The 9,997-nt window shown below is 47.5% G+C and overlaps 23 non-coding genes and 11 pseudogenes across 23 annotated transcripts; all 34 read right to left on the minus strand.

Annotated features, from left to right (window-relative positions):
- Nucleotides 1-37: 37 nt before the first annotated feature.
- On the minus strand, nucleotides 38-156 carry LOC138454938 (5S ribosomal RNA). The gene has a single exon (XR_011261593.1). It is a non-coding gene; the product is annotated as a 5S ribosomal RNA (ribosomal RNA).
- Nucleotides 157-262: 106 nt separating this feature from the next.
- On the minus strand, nucleotides 263-381 carry LOC138454437 (5S ribosomal RNA). Its single transcript, XR_011261114.1, has one exon. It is a non-coding gene; the product is annotated as a 5S ribosomal RNA (ribosomal RNA).
- A 106-nt stretch (nucleotides 382-487) lies between these two features.
- Nucleotides 488-596, minus strand: LOC138458804 (5S ribosomal RNA; annotated as a pseudogene).
- Nucleotides 597-702: 106 nt separating this feature from the next.
- LOC138461780 (5S ribosomal RNA) lies at nucleotides 703-821 on the minus strand. The gene has a single exon (XR_011264386.1). It is a non-coding gene; the product is annotated as a 5S ribosomal RNA (ribosomal RNA).
- A 463-nt stretch (nucleotides 822-1,284) lies between these two features.
- LOC138458533 (5S ribosomal RNA) lies at nucleotides 1,285-1,393 on the minus strand (annotated as a pseudogene).
- Nucleotides 1,394-1,499: 106 nt separating this feature from the next.
- On the minus strand, nucleotides 1,500-1,618 carry LOC138455820 (5S ribosomal RNA; annotated as a pseudogene).
- A 106-nt stretch (nucleotides 1,619-1,724) lies between these two features.
- LOC138463644 (5S ribosomal RNA) lies at nucleotides 1,725-1,843 on the minus strand. The gene has a single exon (XR_011266230.1). It is a non-coding gene; the product is annotated as a 5S ribosomal RNA (ribosomal RNA).
- A 463-nt stretch (nucleotides 1,844-2,306) lies between these two features.
- Nucleotides 2,307-2,415, minus strand: LOC138457022 (5S ribosomal RNA; annotated as a pseudogene).
- Nucleotides 2,416-2,521: 106 nt separating this feature from the next.
- On the minus strand, nucleotides 2,522-2,640 carry LOC138460298 (5S ribosomal RNA). The gene has a single exon (XR_011263067.1). It is a non-coding gene; the product is annotated as a 5S ribosomal RNA (ribosomal RNA).
- A 106-nt stretch (nucleotides 2,641-2,746) lies between these two features.
- Nucleotides 2,747-2,865, minus strand: LOC138454858 (5S ribosomal RNA). The gene has a single exon (XR_011261514.1). It is a non-coding gene; the product is annotated as a 5S ribosomal RNA (ribosomal RNA).
- Nucleotides 2,866-2,972: 107 nt separating this feature from the next.
- Nucleotides 2,973-3,091, minus strand: LOC138462129 (5S ribosomal RNA). Its single transcript, XR_011264733.1, has one exon. It is a non-coding gene; the product is annotated as a 5S ribosomal RNA (ribosomal RNA).
- Nucleotides 3,092-3,197: 106 nt separating this feature from the next.
- Nucleotides 3,198-3,316, minus strand: LOC138461428 (5S ribosomal RNA). Its single transcript, XR_011264043.1, has one exon. It is a non-coding gene; the product is annotated as a 5S ribosomal RNA (ribosomal RNA).
- A 463-nt stretch (nucleotides 3,317-3,779) lies between these two features.
- On the minus strand, nucleotides 3,780-3,888 carry LOC138457023 (5S ribosomal RNA; annotated as a pseudogene).
- Nucleotides 3,889-3,986: 98 nt separating this feature from the next.
- LOC138460310 (5S ribosomal RNA) lies at nucleotides 3,987-4,105 on the minus strand. The gene has a single exon (XR_011263079.1). It is a non-coding gene; the product is annotated as a 5S ribosomal RNA (ribosomal RNA).
- Nucleotides 4,106-4,211: 106 nt separating this feature from the next.
- LOC138462474 (5S ribosomal RNA) lies at nucleotides 4,212-4,330 on the minus strand. Its single transcript, XR_011265069.1, has one exon. It is a non-coding gene; the product is annotated as a 5S ribosomal RNA (ribosomal RNA).
- Nucleotides 4,331-4,436: 106 nt separating this feature from the next.
- Nucleotides 4,437-4,555, minus strand: LOC138462706 (5S ribosomal RNA). The gene has a single exon (XR_011265300.1). It is a non-coding gene; the product is annotated as a 5S ribosomal RNA (ribosomal RNA).
- Nucleotides 4,556-4,661: 106 nt separating this feature from the next.
- On the minus strand, nucleotides 4,662-4,780 carry LOC138454438 (5S ribosomal RNA). The gene has a single exon (XR_011261115.1). It is a non-coding gene; the product is annotated as a 5S ribosomal RNA (ribosomal RNA).
- Nucleotides 4,781-4,886: 106 nt separating this feature from the next.
- Nucleotides 4,887-4,995, minus strand: LOC138458806 (5S ribosomal RNA; annotated as a pseudogene).
- Nucleotides 4,996-5,101: 106 nt separating this feature from the next.
- On the minus strand, nucleotides 5,102-5,220 carry LOC138458219 (5S ribosomal RNA). Its single transcript, XR_011262376.1, has one exon. It is a non-coding gene; the product is annotated as a 5S ribosomal RNA (ribosomal RNA).
- Nucleotides 5,221-5,683: 463 nt separating this feature from the next.
- LOC138457024 (5S ribosomal RNA) lies at nucleotides 5,684-5,792 on the minus strand (annotated as a pseudogene).
- Nucleotides 5,793-5,898: 106 nt separating this feature from the next.
- Nucleotides 5,899-6,017, minus strand: LOC138455133 (5S ribosomal RNA). Its single transcript, XR_011261775.1, has one exon. It is a non-coding gene; the product is annotated as a 5S ribosomal RNA (ribosomal RNA).
- Nucleotides 6,018-6,123: 106 nt separating this feature from the next.
- On the minus strand, nucleotides 6,124-6,242 carry LOC138454336 (5S ribosomal RNA). Its single transcript, XR_011261018.1, has one exon. It is a non-coding gene; the product is annotated as a 5S ribosomal RNA (ribosomal RNA).
- A 463-nt stretch (nucleotides 6,243-6,705) lies between these two features.
- LOC138457025 (5S ribosomal RNA) lies at nucleotides 6,706-6,814 on the minus strand (annotated as a pseudogene).
- A 106-nt stretch (nucleotides 6,815-6,920) lies between these two features.
- LOC138455988 (5S ribosomal RNA) lies at nucleotides 6,921-7,039 on the minus strand (annotated as a pseudogene).
- A 106-nt stretch (nucleotides 7,040-7,145) lies between these two features.
- Nucleotides 7,146-7,264, minus strand: LOC138463646 (5S ribosomal RNA). The gene has a single exon (XR_011266232.1). It is a non-coding gene; the product is annotated as a 5S ribosomal RNA (ribosomal RNA).
- A 463-nt stretch (nucleotides 7,265-7,727) lies between these two features.
- On the minus strand, nucleotides 7,728-7,836 carry LOC138457026 (5S ribosomal RNA; annotated as a pseudogene).
- A 106-nt stretch (nucleotides 7,837-7,942) lies between these two features.
- LOC138460322 (5S ribosomal RNA) lies at nucleotides 7,943-8,061 on the minus strand. The gene has a single exon (XR_011263091.1). It is a non-coding gene; the product is annotated as a 5S ribosomal RNA (ribosomal RNA).
- Nucleotides 8,062-8,167: 106 nt separating this feature from the next.
- Nucleotides 8,168-8,286, minus strand: LOC138454859 (5S ribosomal RNA). The gene has a single exon (XR_011261515.1). It is a non-coding gene; the product is annotated as a 5S ribosomal RNA (ribosomal RNA).
- Nucleotides 8,287-8,392: 106 nt separating this feature from the next.
- Nucleotides 8,393-8,511, minus strand: LOC138462130 (5S ribosomal RNA). The gene has a single exon (XR_011264734.1). It is a non-coding gene; the product is annotated as a 5S ribosomal RNA (ribosomal RNA).
- Nucleotides 8,512-8,617: 106 nt separating this feature from the next.
- On the minus strand, nucleotides 8,618-8,736 carry LOC138461429 (5S ribosomal RNA). Its single transcript, XR_011264044.1, has one exon. It is a non-coding gene; the product is annotated as a 5S ribosomal RNA (ribosomal RNA).
- Nucleotides 8,737-9,199: 463 nt separating this feature from the next.
- Nucleotides 9,200-9,308, minus strand: LOC138457028 (5S ribosomal RNA; annotated as a pseudogene).
- A 106-nt stretch (nucleotides 9,309-9,414) lies between these two features.
- On the minus strand, nucleotides 9,415-9,533 carry LOC138461057 (5S ribosomal RNA). The gene has a single exon (XR_011263699.1). It is a non-coding gene; the product is annotated as a 5S ribosomal RNA (ribosomal RNA).
- Nucleotides 9,534-9,639: 106 nt separating this feature from the next.
- Nucleotides 9,640-9,758, minus strand: LOC138454860 (5S ribosomal RNA). The gene has a single exon (XR_011261517.1). It is a non-coding gene; the product is annotated as a 5S ribosomal RNA (ribosomal RNA).
- Nucleotides 9,759-9,864: 106 nt separating this feature from the next.
- Nucleotides 9,865-9,983, minus strand: LOC138462132 (5S ribosomal RNA). Its single transcript, XR_011264735.1, has one exon. It is a non-coding gene; the product is annotated as a 5S ribosomal RNA (ribosomal RNA).
- Nucleotides 9,984-9,997: the final 14 nt, after the last annotated feature.

Consider the following 9,997-nt stretch of genomic DNA (forward strand, 5'->3'; position numbering starts at 1 on the left):
GAGAAATGGCTCACTTCCTGAACTTGGAGTACAAAAAAGCCTACAGCACCTGGTATTCCCAGGCGGTCTCCCATCCAGGTACTAACTAGGCCCGACACTGCTTAGCTTCTGAGATCAGACGAGATCAGGCGCATTCAGTGTGGTGTGGCCGTAGGCTCTGGGCCTAGTGAGTTTTGTACTTTTAAGCATCTAGTCGGCTAGACCTTGCAGTTTTGAAAGGCAATTGTGAAATGGCTCACTTCCTGAACTTGGAGCACAAAAAAGCCTACAGCACCTGGTATTCCCAGGTGGTCTCCCATCCAGGTACTAACTAGGCCCGACACTGCTTAGCTTCCGAGATCAGACGAGATCGGGCGCAATCAGTGTGGTGTGTCCGTAGTCTCTGGGCCTAGTGAGTTTTGTACTTTTAAGCATCTAGTCAGCTAGACCTTGCAGTTTTGAATGGCAATTGAGAAATGGCTCACTTCCTGAACTTGGAGCACAAAAAAGCCTACAGCACCTGGTATTCCCAGGCGGTCTCCCATCCAGGTACTAACGAGGCCCGACACAGCTTAGCTTCCGAGATCAGACGCATTCAGTGTGGTGTGGCCGTAGGCTCTGGGCCTTGTGAGTTTTGTACTTTTAAGCATCTAGTCGGCTAGACCTTGCAGTTTTGAAAGGCAATTGTGAAATGGCTCACTTCCTGAACTTGGAACACAAAAAAGCCTACAGCACCTGGTATTCCCAGGCGGTCTCCCATCCAGGTACTAACTAGGCCTAACACTGCTTAACTTCCGAGATCAGACGAGATCGGGTGCATTCAGTGTGGTGTGGCCATAGGCTCTAGAAATGCTAAGAATATTACTCTTATGCATTTGCATTTAGTAAGCTAAGCCATGCAGCCACTTGCAACATGATACCACGCTCATCGCTCGATCAGGCTCGATCAGGCGAGATATATAAGACTGGTGGGCCCATTCAGGACTCCTATGTCTGGTAGGATAACTTTAATTCATCCATCCTGTGTCTGTTGCAGGGAGGTGGAGAGAACAATCAACACAATAATGGTTTTCTTTCATGCCTCTTGAAGGACTCAATATTCTCTGTACTGCATTACATGTGAAAGTCGATTTATTACCCATGAACACACTACCTGTATGCTAATTCTATGTAAAAAGGTAGCTCCAGCCCTCATGATGTTGTCCAACATTTCCGCTATAAAACGGGATACAATTATTTTGGAAACATACCAAATTTGAAAAATAATTGAGAAGTTGCGCAATTACTAATCATGGAGCACAAAAAAGCCTACAGCACCTGGTATTCCCAGGCAGTCTCCCATCCAGGTACTAACTAGGCCCGACCCTGCTTAGCTTCTGAGATCGGGCGCATTCAGTGTGGTGTGGCCGTAGGCTCTGGGCCTAGTGAGTTTTGTACTTTTAAGCATCTAGTCGGCTAGACCTTGCAGTTTTGAAAGGCAATTGTGAAATGGCTCACTTCCTGAACTTGGAGCACAAAAAAGCCTACAGCACCTGGTATTCCCAGGCGGTCTCCCATCCAGGTACTAAGGGGGCCAGACACTGCTTAGCTTCCAAGATCAGACGAGATCGGGCGCATTCAGTGTGGTGTGGCCGTAGGCTCTGGGCCTTGTGAGTTTTGTACTTTTAAGCATCTAGTCGGCTAGACCTTGCAGTTTTAAAAGGCAATTGAGAAAGGGCTCACTTCCTGAACTTGGAGCACAAAAAAGCCTACAGCACCTGGTATTCCCAGGCGGTCTCCCATCCAGGTACTAACTAGGCCTGACACTGCTTAACTTCCAAGATCAGACGAGATCGGGTGCATTCAGTGTGGTGTGGCCGTAGGCTCTAGGAATGCTAAGAATATTACTCTTATGCATTTGCATTTAGTAAGCTAAGCCATGCAGCCACTTGCAACATGATACCACGCTCATCGCTCGATCAGGCTCGATCAGGCGAGATATATAAGACTGGTGGGCCCATTCAGGACTCCTATGTCTGGTAGGATAACTTTAATTCATCCATCCTGTGTCTGTTGCAGGGAGGTGGAGAGAACAATCAACACAATAATGGTTTTCTTTCATGCCTCTTGAAGGACTCAATATTCTCTGTACTGCATTACATGTGAAAGTCGATTTATTACCCATGAACACACTACCTGTATGCTAATTCTATGTAAAAAGGTAGCTCCAGCCCTCATGATGTTGTCCAACATTTCCGCTATAAAACGGGATACAATTATTTTGGAAACATACCAAATTTGAAAAATAATTGAGAAGTTGCGCAATTACTAATCATGGAGCACAAAAAAGCCTACAGCACCTGGTATTCCCAGGCAGTCTCCCATCCAGGTACTAACTAGGCCCGACCCTGCTTAGCTTCCGAGATCGGGCGCATTCAGTGTGGTGTGGCCGTAGGCTCTGGGCCTAGTGAGTTTTGTACTTTTAAGCATCTAGTCGGCTAGACCTTGCAGTTTTGAAAGGCAATTGTGAAATGGCTCACTTCCTGAACTTGGAGTACAAAAAAGCCTACAGCACCTGGTATTCCCAGGTGGTCTCCCATCCAGGTACTAACTAGGCCCGACACTGCTTAGCTTCCGAGATCAGACGAGATCGGGCGCAATCAGTGTGGTGTGGCCGTAGGCTCTGGGCCTAGTGAGTTTTGTACTTTTAAGCATCTAGTCAGCTAGACCTTGCAGTTTTGAAAGGCAATTGAGAAATGGCTCACTTCCTGAACTTGGAGCACAAAAAAGCCTACAGCACCTGGTATTCCCAGGCGGTCTCCCATCCAGGTACTAACGAGGCCCGACACTGCTTAGCTTCCGAGATCAGACGAGATGGGGCGCATTCAGTGTGGTGTGGCCGTAGGCTCTGGGCCTTGTGAGTTTTGTACTTTTAAGCATCTAGTCAGCTAGACCTTGCAGTTTTGAAAGGCAATTGAGAAATGGCTCACTTCCTGAACTTGGAGCACAAAAAAAGCCTACAGCACCTGGTATTCCCAGGCGGTCTCCCATCCAGGTACTAACGAGGCCCGACACTGCTTAGCTTCCGAGATCAGACGAGATCGGGCGCATTCAGTGTGGTGTGGCCGTAGGCTCTGGGCCTTGTGAGTTTTGTACTTTTAAGCATCTAGTCGGCTAGACCTTGCAGTTTTAAAAGGCAATTGAGAAAGGGCTCACTTCCTGAACTGGGAGCACAAATAAGCCTACAGCACCTGGTATTCCCAGGCGGTCTCCCATCCAGGTACTAACTAGGCCTGACACTGCTTAACTTCCGAGATCAGACGAGATCGGGTGCATTCAGTGTGGTGTGGCCGTAGGCTCTAGGAACGCTAAGAATATTACTCTTATGCATTTGCATTTAGTAAGCTAAGCCATGCAGCCACTTGCAACATGATACCACGCTCATCGCTCGATCAGGCTCGATCAGGCGAGATATATAAGACTGGTGGGCCCATTCAGGACTCCTATGTCTGGTAGGATAACTTTAATTCATCCATCCTGTGTCTGTTGCAGGGAGGTGGAGAGAACAATCAACACAATAATGGTTTTCTTTCATGCCTCTTGAAGGACTCAATATTCTCTGTACTGCATTACATGTGAAAGTCGATTTATTACCCATGAACACACTACCTGTATGCTAATTCTATGTAAAAAGGTAGCTCCAGCCCTCATGATGTTGTCCAACATTTCCGCTATAAAACGGGATACAATTATTTTGGAAACATACCAAATTTGAAAAATAATTGAGAAGTTGCGCAATTACTAATCATGGAGCACAAAAAAGCCTACAGCACCTGGTATTCCCAGGCAGTCTCCCATCCAGGTACTAACTAGGCCCGACCCTGCTTAGCTTCCGAGATCGGGCGCATTCAGTGTGGTGTGGCCGTAGGCTCTGGAGTTTTGTACTTTTAAGCATCTAGTCGGCTAGACCTTGCAGTTTTGACAGGCAATTGTGAAATGGCTCACTTCCTGAACTTGGAGTACAAAAAAGCCTACAGCACCTGGTATTCCCAGGTGGTCTCCCATCCAGGTACTAACTAGGCCCGACACTGCTTAGCTTCCGAGATCAGACGAGATCGGGCGCAATCAGTGTGGTGTGGCCGTAGGCTCTGGGCCTAGTGAGTTTTGTACTTTTAAGCATCTAGTCAGCTAGACCTTGCAGTTTTGAAAGGCAATTGAGAAATGGCTCACTTCCTGAACTTGGAGCACAAAAAAGCCTACAGCACCTGGTATTCCCAGGCGGTCTCCCATCCAGGTACTAACAAGGCCCGACACTGCTTAGCTTCCGAGATCAGACGAGATCGGGCGCAATCAGTGTGGTGTGGCCGTAGGCTCTGGGCCTAGTGAGTTTTGTACTTTTAAGCATCTAGTCAGCTAGACCTTGCAGTTTTGAAAGGAAATTGAGAAATGGCTCACTTCCTGAACTTGGAGTACAAAAAAGCCTACAGCACCTGGTATTCCCAGGCGGTCTCCCATCCAGGTACTAACTAGGCCCGACACTGCTTAGCTTCTGAGATCAGACGAGATCAGGCGCATTCAGTGTGGTGTGGCCGTAGGTTCTGGGCCTAGTGAGTTTTGTACTTTTAAGCATCTAGTCGGCTAGACCTTGCAGTTTTGAAAGGCAATTGTGAAATGGCTCACTTCCTGAACTTGGAGCACAAAAAAGCCTACAGCACCTGGTATTCCCAGGTGGTCTCCCATCCAGGTACTAACTAGGCCCGACACTGCTTAGCTTCCGAGATCAGACGAGATCGGGCGCAATCAGTGTGGTGTGTCCGTAGTCTCTGGGCCTAGTGAGTTTTGTACTTTTAAGCATCTAGTCAGCTAGACCTTGCAGTTTTGAATGGCAATTGAGAAATGGCTCACTTCCTGAACTTGGAGCACAAAAAAGCCTACAGCACCTGGTATTCCCAGGCGGTCTCCCATCCAGGTACTAACGAGGCCCGACACAGCTTAGCTTCCGAGATCAGACGCATTCAGTGTGGTGTGGCCGTAGGCTCTGGGCCTTGTGAGTTTTGTACTTTTAAGCATCTAGTCGGCTAGACCTTGCAGTTTTGAAAGGCAATTGTGAAATGGCTCACTTCCTGAACTTGGAACACAAAAAAGCCTACAGCACCTGGTATTCCCAGGCGGTCTCCCATCCAGGTACTAACTAGGCCTAACACTGCTTAACTTCCGAGATCAGACGAGATCGGGTGCATTCAGTGTGGTGTGGCCGTAGGCTCTAGAAATGCTAAGAATATTACTCTTATGCATTTGCATTTAGTAAGCTAAGCCATGCAGCCACTTGCAACATGATACCACGCTCATCGCTCGATCAGGCTCGATCAGGCGAGATATATAAGACTGGTGGGCCCATTCAGGACTCCTATGTCTGGTAGGATAACTTTAATTCATCCATCCTGTGTCTGTTGCAGGGAGGTGGAGAGAACAATCAACACAATAATGGTTTTCTTTCATGCCTCTTGAAGGACTCAATATTCTCTGTACTGCATTACATGTGAAAGTCGATTTATTACCCATGAACACACTACCTGTATGCTAATTCTATGTAAAAAGGTAGCTCTAGCCCTCATGATGTTGTCCAACATTTCCGCTATAAAACGGGATACAATTATTTTGGAAACATACCAAATTTGAAAAATAATTGAGAAGTTGCGCAATTACTAATCATGGAGCACAAAAAAGCCTACAGCACCTGGTATTCCCAGGCAGTCTCCCATCCAGGTACTAACTAGGCCCGACCCTGCTTAGCTTCCGAGATCGGGCGCATTCAGTGTGGTGTGGCCGTAGGCTCTGGGCCTAGTGAGTTTTGTACTTTTAAGCATCTAGTCGGCTAGACCTTGCAGTTTTGAAAGGCAATTGTGAAATGGCTCACTTCCTGAACTTGGAGCACAAAAAAGCCTACAGCACCTGGTATTCCCAGGCGGTCTCCCATCCAGGTACTAACGAGGCCAGACACTGCTTAGCTTCCAAGATCAGACGAGATCGGGCGCATTCAGTGTGGTGTGGCCGTAGGCTCTGGGCCTTGTGAGTTTTGTACTTTTAAGCATCTAGTCGGCTAGACCTTGCAGTTTTAAAAGGCAATTGAGAAAGGGCTCACTTCCTGAACTTGGAGCACAAAAAAGCCTACAGCACCTGGTATTCCCAGGCAGTCTCCCATCCAGGTACTAACTAGGCCTGACACTGCTTAACTTCCAAGATCAGACGAGATCGGGTGCATTCAGTGTGGTGTGGCCGTAGGCTCTAGGAATGCTAAGAATATTACTCTTATGCATTTGCATTTAGTAAGCTAAGCCATGCAGCCACTTGCAACATGATACCACGCTCATCGCTCGATCAGGCTCGATCAGGCGAGATATATAAGACTGGTGGGCCCATTCAGGACTCCTATGTCTGGTAGGATAACTTTAATTCATCCATCCTGTGTCTGTTGCAGGGAGGTGGAGAGAACAATCAACACAATAATGGTTTTCTTTCATGCCTCTTGAAGGACTCAATATTCTCTGTACTGCATTACATGTGAAAGTCGATTTATTACCCATGAACACACTACCTGTATGCTAATTCTATGTAAAAAGGTAGCTCCAGCCCTCATGATGTTGTCCAACATTTCCGCTATAAAACGGGATACAATTATTTTGGAAACATACCAAATTTGAAAAATAATTGAGAAGTTGCGCAATTACTAATCATGGAGCACAAAAAAGCCTACAGCACCTGGTATTCCCAGGCAGTCTCCCATCCAGGTACTAACTAGGCCCGACCCTGCTTAGCTTCCGAGATCGGGCGCATTCAGTGTGGTGTGGCCGTAGGCTCTGGGCCTAGTGAGTTTTGTACTTTTAAGCATCTAGTCGGCTAGACCTTGCAGTTTTGAAAGGCAATTGTGAAATGGCTCACTTCCTGAACTTGGAGCACAAAAAAGCCTACAGCACCTGGTATTCCCAGGCGGTCTCCCATCCAGGTACTAAGGGGGCCAGACACTGCTTAGCTTCCAAGGTCAGACGAGATCGGGCGCATTCAGTGTGGTGTGGCCGTAGGCTCTGGGCCTTGTGAGTTTTGTACTTTTAAGCATCTAGTCGGCTAGACCTTGCAGTTTTAAAAGGCAATTGAGAAAGGGCTCACTTCCTGAACTTGGAGCACAAAAAAGCCTACAGCACCTGGTATTCCCAGGCGGTCTCCCATCCAGGTACTAACTAGGCCTGACACTGCTTAACTTCCAAGATCAGACGAGATCGGGTGCATTCAGTGTGGTGTGGCCGTAGGCTCTAGGAATGCTAAGAATATTACTCTTATGCATTTGCATTTAGTAAGCTAAGCCATGCAGCCACTTGCAACATGATACCACGCTCATCGCTCGATCAGGCTCGATCAGGCGAGATATATAAGACTGGTGGGCCCATTCAGGACTCCTATGTCTGGTAGGATAACTTTAATTCATCCATCCTGTGTCTGTTGCAGGGAGGTGGAGAGAACAATCAACACAATAATGGTTTTCTTTCATGCCTCTTGAAGGACTCAATATTCTCTGTACTGCATTACATGTGAAAGTCGATTTATTACCCATGAACACACTACCTGTATGCTAATTCTATGTAAAAAGGTAGCTCCAGCCCTCATGATGTTGTCCAACATTTCCGCTATAAAACGGGATACAATTATTTTGGAAACATACCAAATTTGAAAAATAATTGAGAAGTTGCGCAATTACTAATCATGGAGCACAAAAAAGCCTACAGCACCTGGTATTCCCAGGCAGTCTCCCATCCAGGTACTAACTAGGCCCGACCCTGCTTAGCTTCCGAGATCGGGCGCATTCAGTGTGGTGTGGCCGTAGGCTCTGGGCCTAGTGAGTTTTGTACTTTTAAGCATCTAGTCGGCTAGACCTTGCAGTTTTGAAAGGCAATTGTGAAATGGCTCACTTCCTGAACTTGGAGTACAAAAAAGCCTACAGCACCTGGTATTCCCAGGTGGTCTCCCATCCAGGTACTAACTAGGCCCGACACTGCTTAGCTTCCGAGATCAGACGAGATCGGGCGCAATCAGTGTGGTGTGGCCGTAGGCTCTGGGCCTAGTGAGTTTTGTACTTTTAAGCATCTAGTCAGCTAGACCTTGCAGTTTTGAAAGGCAATTGAGAAATGGCTCACTTCCTGAACTTGGAGCACAAAAAAGCCTACAGCACCTGGTATTCCCAGGCGGTCTCCCATCCAGGTACTAACGAGGCCCGACACTGCTTAGCTTCCGAGATCAGACGAGATGGGGCGCATTCAGTGTGGTGTGGCCGTAGGCTCTGGGCCTTGTGAGTTTTGTACTTTTAAGCATCTAGTCAGCTAGACCTTGCAGTTTTGAAAGGCAATTGAGAAATGGCTCACTTCCTGAACTTGGAGCACAAAAAAGCCTACAGCACCTGGTATTCCCAGGCGGTCTCCCATCCAGGTACTAACGAGGCCCGACACTGCTTAGCTTCCGAGATCAGACGAGATCGGGCGCATTCAGTGTGGTGTGGCCGTAGGCTCTGGGCCTTGTGAGTTTTGTACTTTTAAGCATCTAGTCGGCTAGACCTTGCAGTTTTAAAAGGCAATTGAGAAAGGGCTCACTTCCTGAACTTGGAGCACAAAAAAGCCTACAGCACCTGGTATTCCCAGGCGGTCTCCCATCCAGGTACTAACTAGGCCTGACACTGCTTAACTTCCGAGATCAGACGAGATCGGGTGCATTCAGTGTGGTGTGGCCGTAGGCTCTAGGAACGCTAAGAATATTACTCTTATGCATTTGCATTTAGTAAGCTAAGCCATGCAGCCACTTGCAACATGATACCACGCTCATCGCTCGATCAGGCTCGATCAGGCGAGATATATAAGACTGGTGGGCCCATTCAGGACTCCTATGTCTGGTAGGATAACTTTAATTCATCCATCCTGTGTCTGTTGCAGGGAGGTGGAGAGAACAATCAACACAATAATGGTTTTCTTTCATGCCTCTTGAAGGACTCAATATTCTCTGTACTGCATTACATGTGAAAGTCGATTTATTACCCATGAACACACTACCTGTATGCTAATTCTATGTAAAAAGGTAGCTCCAGCCCTCATGATGTTGTCCAACATTTCCGCTATAAAACGGGATACAATTATTTTGGAAACATACCAAATTTGAAAAATAATTGAGAAGTTGCGCAATTACTAATCATGGAGCACAAAAAAGCCTACAGCACCTGGTATTCCCAGGCAGTCTCCCATCCAGGTACTAACTAGGCCCGACCCTGCTTAGCTTCCGAGATCGGGCGCATTCAGTGTGGTGTGGCCGTAGGCTCTGGGCCTAGTGAGTTTTGTACTTTTAAGCATCTAGTCGGCTAGACCTTGCAGTTTTGAAAGGCAATTGTGAAATGGCTCACTTCCTGAACTTGGAGTACAAAAAAGCCTACAGCACCTGGTATTCCCAGGTGGTCTCCCATCCAGGTACTAACTAGGCCCGACACTGTTTAGCTTCCGAGATCAGATGAGATCGGGCGCAATCAGTGTGGTGTGGCCGTAGGCTCTGGGCCTAGTGAGTTTTGTACTTTTAAGCATCTAGTCAGCTAGACCTTGCAGTTTTGAAAGGCAATTGAGAAATGGCTCACTTCCTGAACTTGGAGCACAAAAAAGCCTACAGCACCTGGTATTCCCAGGCGGTCTCCCATCCAGGTACTAACGAGGCCCGACACTGCTTAGCTTCCGAGATCAGACGAGATGGGGCGCATTCAGTGTGGTGTGGCCGTAGGCTCTGGGCCTTGTGAGTTTTGTACTTTTAAGCATCTAGTCAGCTAGACCTTGCAGTTTTGAAAGGCAATTGAGAAATGGCTCACTTCCTGAACTTGGAGCACAAAAAAGCCTACAGCACCTGGTATTCCCAGGCGGTCTCCCATCCAGGTACTAACGAGGCCCGACACTGCTTAGCTTCCGAGATCAGACGAGATCGGGCGCATTCAGTGTGGTGTGGCCGTAGGCTCTGGGCCTTGTGA

Source organism: Ambystoma mexicanum, chromosome 4p (assembly GCF_040938575.1).
Source record: "Ambystoma mexicanum isolate Mex_15411 chromosome 4p, UKY_AmexF1_1, whole genome shotgun sequence".
Taxonomy (NCBI): Eukaryota; Metazoa; Chordata; class Amphibia; order Caudata; family Ambystomatidae; genus Ambystoma; species Ambystoma mexicanum.